A 7599-nucleotide genomic window follows, 5' to 3' on the forward strand; every position below is an offset into this window, starting at 1 on the left:
CTCTCTCTCTCTCTCCCACACACATCTTTGTACTTGGATAAATGGTTACATTGGGGGGAAATATACAGGGCGGGAGAAGAATACATTTAGGCTATTGCCGTGTATCAATTTATAATATCCATTGTAAGAGACGGAAAACTGTTAAGAAAATGTATTTATTATTTATATACCGTTAACATTTTCTCCAGTCACACTGCATCTCCTTCCCCAAATGTTCTAATCATGTTTTATTCGGACTGCAAGAATTCTGCTTTCTTGAATATTTTGATCTCTTCAAAGACGACTGCAAGCAGGAGGTAGAGATTCTGTTTTAATCCTTTGCTTGCCCTCCCGAATGTCAAGTATTTGTGTTCAGCATTTTCAAAATCAATAGGGACCAAGAACGTATCAAAATGAATATCAGATTATTCAGAGCAGAATATTAAACATGACTTATGTTTTTCTAAGGCAACTTTTAAAAACAGGACCGGCAACAAAGCAAGTTGAAAGTTTATGAAAACAGACAATTTTCGCTGTATTCTATTTCTTTTTGTCTGGAAGCCAGTTCTTTTGAAAGAGTTCAAAATAAAACAGAATTGTGACTCATCTTCAAAACAAACAACACCATCCCTGTATGTCAATAAGTTAACCTTCCCCAAGATTCTGATGTCCAAATTTATTCCCCTAATTTGCTATTCACATTCCTGAGACTACTCTCGGGTTACAAATCTGCTATTGTTGATATTAATTCTACATCCACAGGCCGTTTCCTGAGAAGTTCCCTAAGTAATCAATTGTCACTGTGATCTGACAATAGTTTGAAAATGTTATTTGGCTTTCTTGCAGTTGATTATTTTAAATAAAGGCAAGGAGAGAGAGAGCAGCAACAATGAGAGCAGACAGCTCAACAAGGGGCAATGAACATTATTTTCTGTTTGCAGAAAGTGTTAGATAACATCTTGTGCATAATTTAAAAAATAAGAATGAATGGTAGGCCAACAATGCAGATCACCATGCCCACGAATGAAATGAGACTCTAGAAGAAAAAAATAAGTCTGGCTAAAGGAAAAATGAATTAACTGCTCCACCTTAAAAAACAAAACAAAACAAAACAAAAAACAAGAAACAAAACACCTTAGCACACACTCTTAATTCTTCCCTCCCCCGCCCCTTTCTCAGCAGGGGCTTCAGCATCCATTAAATGGGTGATTTGAATTCATGGAAGGTAGTTAGAAAAGGACTGGAAGTATCTAGCCTACAGCTACTCTTACCTCAACTTTGTCACTCTGGAATGCATGAAAACTAAGTTAAGTGTGCACACTGCTCCACTCCCTTCCAGGCCATAGGAGTCAGGGGGCACCTTGCAGCCAGGGGGAAGAAAGTTACAGGAAGGAGGAGAAGAGGCCAAGAAAGGGTAATGAACATGTGTGACTGTGAGCGAGGTTTCCACACAAACGGCCAGGGCAGGAGTTTCCTCCACAAACTCAAAATCTTTACTTGTCCTTTGAAACTGGTGGGATTGGGAAGAGCTGATGCTACTGCTTCAAAGAGTCCACCTTCGAATAGAAGGCTGTTCTTCTCAATCATGTTTGAGCAAATTCAATTGCAGTTGTCAAGAGCCTCCCTGGAAGCACACAGATTTCTTATTCCTATTTGAGTCTCATGTGGGAATTTACAGAAGACACAAAGGCATTAGGCTCCCAGGGGAGGTTCTCTCATCACTTGTTATAATTGGAGCCCCTATCTCCTGTGAGGTCATCTCTTGCCCCAAGTGGCCTAAGCCCAGCCCAGACAGAGTAAGTGAAAGCAACTGCACTGCCCAATAAAGCTTACCCACTTAGTTGCCATGCTCAAGAATTAGTCCCCTGACTGTTCCATGTACTCTAAGTGTGGAAAGAAAGTGTGAAGAAAGAGCCACATAACCTCACGAGCACCGCCTGGGGGTCTTATTTTCCCTAAACCCTTATCACTCATCTTCCCCATGAGACCTTTGTGAAGAGGAAAGCAGTAGTGCTATTCACACAGCTGCAGAATGAGACAGATATGAGTCTGAAGGGCTGGTGGGGTGACCCCAGAGGAGGGGTATGAACCTGCTCTTACTCGTGTACTCCTCATGTGTGAAACAGTGAGAGATGAAAACCACCCTCTGCAGACCACACAGCAGTAGCCAGGGAGGGTGTGCCTGGCTGGCTCTATCTGCAAATGCAGGTTGTTCTCTAAAGCAGTAGGTCTCAAACTTTACTGTGCATATGAATCAACTTGGATGTCTATTAAAATGCAGATACCTGGGACAGACCCCTAACTGAGAGTTAGAAACTTTGAGGATAGGGCCAGGAATCTGACTTTTTAAGAGAGTTCCAGCAGACTCCAAAGCTAGGAGCCCTTAAATCATAGATTCGGAAACACTGCTTCTCACTGGTGAGTCCCCCGAGCAGGATAAACTCTGGACACTCTTAGACCTGCAGGAAACAGGCTGAGAGACAATAGAAAGTAAGAAGAGATGATTTTTAACATGATACTGCTGGCTAATTTAAGAGACACATCCATCTGAGCGTCCTTTAATATATCATCTGCAGAGGTTAGGGGGAAGAGAATTGGGGTCTTTCATGAAGTGGAACCATGAGGAAAATGGGTTTGCCAAGTGATGTGGTGATGGTAGGTGCATGTCTACCCACAGGCTTGATAAATTCTCTGAGGGAAACATCCTATAACAAGGAAAAGCAAACAATGGGAATTAGAAAGTCAGCTGACAGAAAGCAAATGCATTTCTATGCTTTGCAGATAGCATCGGGCCTCAAAGGCATTTGAAAATAGTTTCTTTATGTCAGTACCAGAAGCAGACTCCTCCCCTGCCATGTGGAACATCAGCACTCTCGGTATGGGGACCTTCTCACCACCCATCTCAAGATGAACTACGAAGGCTGTAGGAGTCTACCCCAGTCTGCTGACTTGGGAGGTGCTGGCCCGAAGCACAGATAACACCAATAATTATTTGTTAAGTTACAGCTGTCAGCTGCTATAATTGAAGCTACTAAGAAGATTTTTATCTGATTATAATGATAGAGTTACTAGAAGCCAGAAGCACGGAGATTTGAGAAGCAGTATAGGAGTCAAACCACAGAGAAAAATAACAGATGGTAACACACCTACTCCTCGATCTTGGTCATGCCTCCCACCTCTTCAGCTCCATGGCTCCCAGCTCCATGGATCGAGGTAGGGAGAGAAGCGAAGAGAGAAGAGAGAAGGAGAGGCAAAAAGAAGAGAAATAAGAAAGCCAAGTCCTTTTCAGGAGCATTAGCCAAGGCAGAGCCAGGAGGGAAAAAACTGATCATCCGATTTCACAGCATTTTTAATTTTTGACATGGCAAAAGCCACCATAAAAAGCAAAAGACAAACAAAAAAGAGAGAAAAATATTCACAGATGACAAAGATTAGTATCCTTACACAAAAAGCGATCAATCAATAAGGATTGATACAAATCAATAGAGAAAAAGGTGAATTCTTTGATTTAAAACAAAAGGAGGCAAAGAGCTTGATAAGTCATTCACGGAGAAGACAAAAATGACTGTATAAAATCATATGAGTAATAAAAGAATTGCAAAAAAGAGGAGGTTCCACTTATTCTGCAATCAGATTGGCTAAGGTATTTTATTTTATTTTATTATTATTTTTTTAGGCAAGACAACCCTTGGTTGACCTCACGGATTGCAAAGACCTTGTCGGCTTACAATCTCTTATTTTTTTATTTTTTATGCCTACAGCACCTGGTCTTCATAGGTGGTCTCCCATCCAAGTACTAACCAGGCCCAACCCTGCTTAGCTTCTGAGATCAGATGGGACCAGGCTTATTCAGTATAGCCGTAGACTATTTCATATTACTTTAAAAATAGCATTAAGGTATAATTGATATAGAAAGAACTGCACATATTTAATGTGTACAACTTGATGAGTTTGGACATGTGCAAACACCCATACCATCACAACTAAGGTAATAAACAATCCAACAGCTAAGGTTTTTTCAAAGTTCATTTCTAGCAACAGCTGGTGGGCAGTGGGAAGATGACACTGGCACACGGCAAGGAAAGATACACATTGGTGGGACTGTTCCCGAGGCCACTCGGAAAGTTACCCGTAGCTTTAAAATGCTCCATTCTGAAACCAGTCATTGAACTTCTATGTATCCTAGAAATAACTTGTGATATGCGCAAGATTATAATTTTTAAAAAAGCAAAGAGAAAAAGGAAAAACCTAAACTTGAATGCTATGCCTCATTGAAATTATGTTTTCTTAAAGTATTTCATGACATGATAAGGTGATAATAATGTAATAGGAAGGAGTGATAAAAAAAATCATTTTATGAAAAACATACACAGAAAAAGGGCTAGGAAAACTACATCAGAATTTTAGCTATGCGTTTTCTAGGAAATACATTTACAGGAAAATTTTATTTATCTCATTATATTTTTCTGTTGTTTCTTAAGACAAACAAAAATAACAAAGGTGTAAAATATACCAAGAAAGAAAAGGAAGTAGAATTAGTAGGGAAGCGGGTAGAGGAGGGGATGGGAAGGAAGGGTCCATCCAACGGAACTACAGCTTCCTTCTCAAAGTAACTCCTTTGAGTCTGAGAATTTTGGTATTTTGAGTGTTGATCAGAAAGCATCCCTCAGCTGCCTTATCACAAAATCTGAGTGGCAGGCCAACTGTATTCTCTTGTTAACTGGTCCCATGGTCACAAATGCCATCAGGAAAAGCAGCCAGTCTATGAGAATATGTCTTTCCAGTCCAAGGGAAACAAGGAAAATAACACAAAAGTTAAATGTATTTCATTCAAGGACTGTCTTTTATTGTAAGATAATATCCTGCCTACATTTTAGCATTAAAATTGTTCACTTTTCTCTGACATGATGGGTAATAGATAATGCCTGTTCCGTTTTGTTTATCTTAACATCCTGACCAAGCAAAATAAAAATCTGCCAACCTCATGCTACTGCACACTTTTTTTTCTTTTGATATTTTACTGGCCCATGAAATCCAGATATCCGGTAGCCAACTCTCCAATCTACACATCCTAATTCAAAGAGTTGGAAATTTCATTTGTGGGAGCAAAACCTCAATGGCTTTTTTCTTCAGCCTGCTGCTGGGTAAATTTTCAGCAGAGGATGATAGATAACTGTGTTAGCATTGAACAGGTTTGGCCAGGCACAGACATCTGTGGAATAAGAGTAACTCTTTCCAAAAAGGCTGCTAGAGACACGCAAATCTGCCTGCAGAATGAAAGAAAACGGTAACTGGGCTGCAGCCCATCCTGGCTGTTGGTGAGGTAAAACAGGTAACTGGGCTGGAGTCCATCTTGCTTGTTGATGGGTTATATTCAGAGAGCTGAGGCCTGGGAGTTGCTAAGAAATTTTGGTAGAATCCAGAGCTGAAATGGAAACTGCGTTTTAACTACTATTTGGAGAGTCATCAGACTCTGACCACAGAAGAAAGAAAGCAGGGGGCCTCTTAGTCCACAGCTCAGTACTTGGGCCTGCATCCGGCACAGCTATCTACGTTCCTTGCTACCTCTGAAGGCATTGCGCCCAGCAGTGTGTAAGATAAGGAAAAGGAGGCGTGTGAGATGGCATTCTCCTGCAATGCTCTCATGAGATGGGCTTGGTTTAAAAGAATTCTCAGAGAGGGAGAAGTAGAAACAGTTTTGACCATAGGATCAGTAGAAATTAATATTACTAGTTTAACTGGACTTCAGCTATTTGTGATGAACAGCTTCGTGGCAACTTGTGGGCGATCCACAGTCAAGAATAAAAGATACAGAAAGACTGATGGAGACCTCCACTACATTCTCACCCAAGAATCAGCTCTTGAGGCTTAAAAAATCCCTGCTAATGTGAACACCTTACTAAGTACACATTAAATAAATTAAAAACTGTGTCCTACAGGCAAAAGCAGCAACACCCCCCACTCTCATAGGCCCTAGAGCTGGCCCCTCTGGGATCTGAAACAATTCAGCATTTGCTCATTTTCATGTTAATAAACTAAGGACTTCAAGCTAGAGATTACTATAATTACTTTTCTTTTTAAGCTCTCTGCTGGGAATATACATTGGGCATCTTTCTTTGGCATTCTGATAACCTCTTCTTGGCAAGGCAAGCTAAGTACGGCCAGGCTTCCATCACACACCCCTCTCTCTTCCCCTTTTCACTGCACTGAACTTTGCCGCCACGTATGACCGGAAGCTAATCAAGTGAACCCCACATAATCATTTGCTGATTATAAACACTGCACTATTAGTATGGCATCCTAAAGCATTGAGATGTCGTCCAGGAGCATGGTGCCCACTGCTGCCAAAATCTGGACAGAATACTCTGGGGAAGGGGCAGGAGAGTCAGCCCAGTGTGGGATCACACTTTTAGCTGAGAAAATGCAATTTCTGTAGTCTGACATTTATTCATGAGTATTTCAAAGACATGTGTAACTGTGATGCAGCTTCATTTTCTTTCATTCAAGAGTTGGCCATCACGGGGCAGTAAAGTGCTTTAGATGGTTGGAACCCATGTCTCTTTTCCTAAGAATGGACAGAGCCCAATCCATTAGAGGACTAAAGTATTTATAAAGTTATCTTTAAACACACTAAAAATATAGAGAAAAGCTTAACTGACCAACTTTATACTTCTTGCCATTTGTAAGCCACTAAACGCCATAAAATGTAATCAATCATTGGGTGGGAAGGAAGGGCAATTGAGTGAGGCTTTGCTGCATTACACCCTAAAAGTATAACTTTCTTCAGAAGTATAGCCTAAATCCTTGCCGGACCAGTTTAGAGTTTTTCCCTTTTATTCTAGACACAGTAGAAATGAAAAAGCAAAATAAAACAATTGAATGACACAAAATATATTCATCATGCCCTAGTAAAAAAATTATACCTACGAAGTTACATTTTTCTAATTTTCCATATGATTCCAAATGATTCGTAATTTTTTCTCAGTTAAATACAATTTTGCTATCAAATTACCTGCTGCCAGGAAAAAAAAAAAAGATACGTGGTCTAATTAATTGTTAATATAACAATGACAGTTCACTCCTCATACCACTAGCCAGATAACATACTTTATGCAATGTGTGGACAAAATAAGCTGTTGACACAAATGAGATGATAAAAATAATAATAATGATGATGATGATAATAACAATGTTTCAACAAATATGTACTGCACATTTACTATATATGAAACCCTATTCTCAGCACTTAGGATTCATCAGTGAATAAGCTATAAAGATTCCCATCCCTGTGGTGCTAACATTTCACTGAAGAGGAAGAAACAACAAACCATAAAATAGGTTGAAAAAATGTATAGTATGTGAGAAGACACATAAAAACACCATGAAAGGGGAAAAAAGAACTCAAGCAAATTAATAGGCATTGAGTTCCTAAACCAGAGACAGTGGGAAGATGCAATTTTAAATAAGGTGATCATGGTAGATCTTATGGAGAAAGGGAAATCTGGGAAAAGACTTAAAGGAGGTGAGGAAGCCAAACAGCCATCTGGAGAAAAAGTGCCACAGGCAGAGGAAAGAAGTAGTACAAAGGCCTTGAGGCAGGAAAGTACTGGTTTGTCTCAC

General features: G+C 40.0%; 1 protein-coding gene and 1 pseudogene across 1 annotated transcript in view; both read right to left on the reverse strand.

Moving 5' to 3' along the window:
• LOC105304362 (voltage-dependent calcium channel subunit alpha-2/delta-3-like) overlaps window positions 1-7599 on the reverse strand; it is a 676581-nt gene that overhangs the window by 167134 nt on the left and 501848 nt on the right. The window lies entirely within an intron of this gene.
• On the reverse strand, window positions 3732-3845 carry LOC111730878 (annotated as a pseudogene).

This window comes from Pteropus vampyrus, unplaced genomic scaffold, assembly GCF_000151845.1.
Source record: "Pteropus vampyrus isolate Shadow unplaced genomic scaffold, Pvam_2.0 Scaffold337, whole genome shotgun sequence".
Lineage (NCBI taxonomy): Eukaryota > Metazoa > Chordata > Mammalia > Chiroptera > Pteropodidae > Pteropus > Pteropus vampyrus.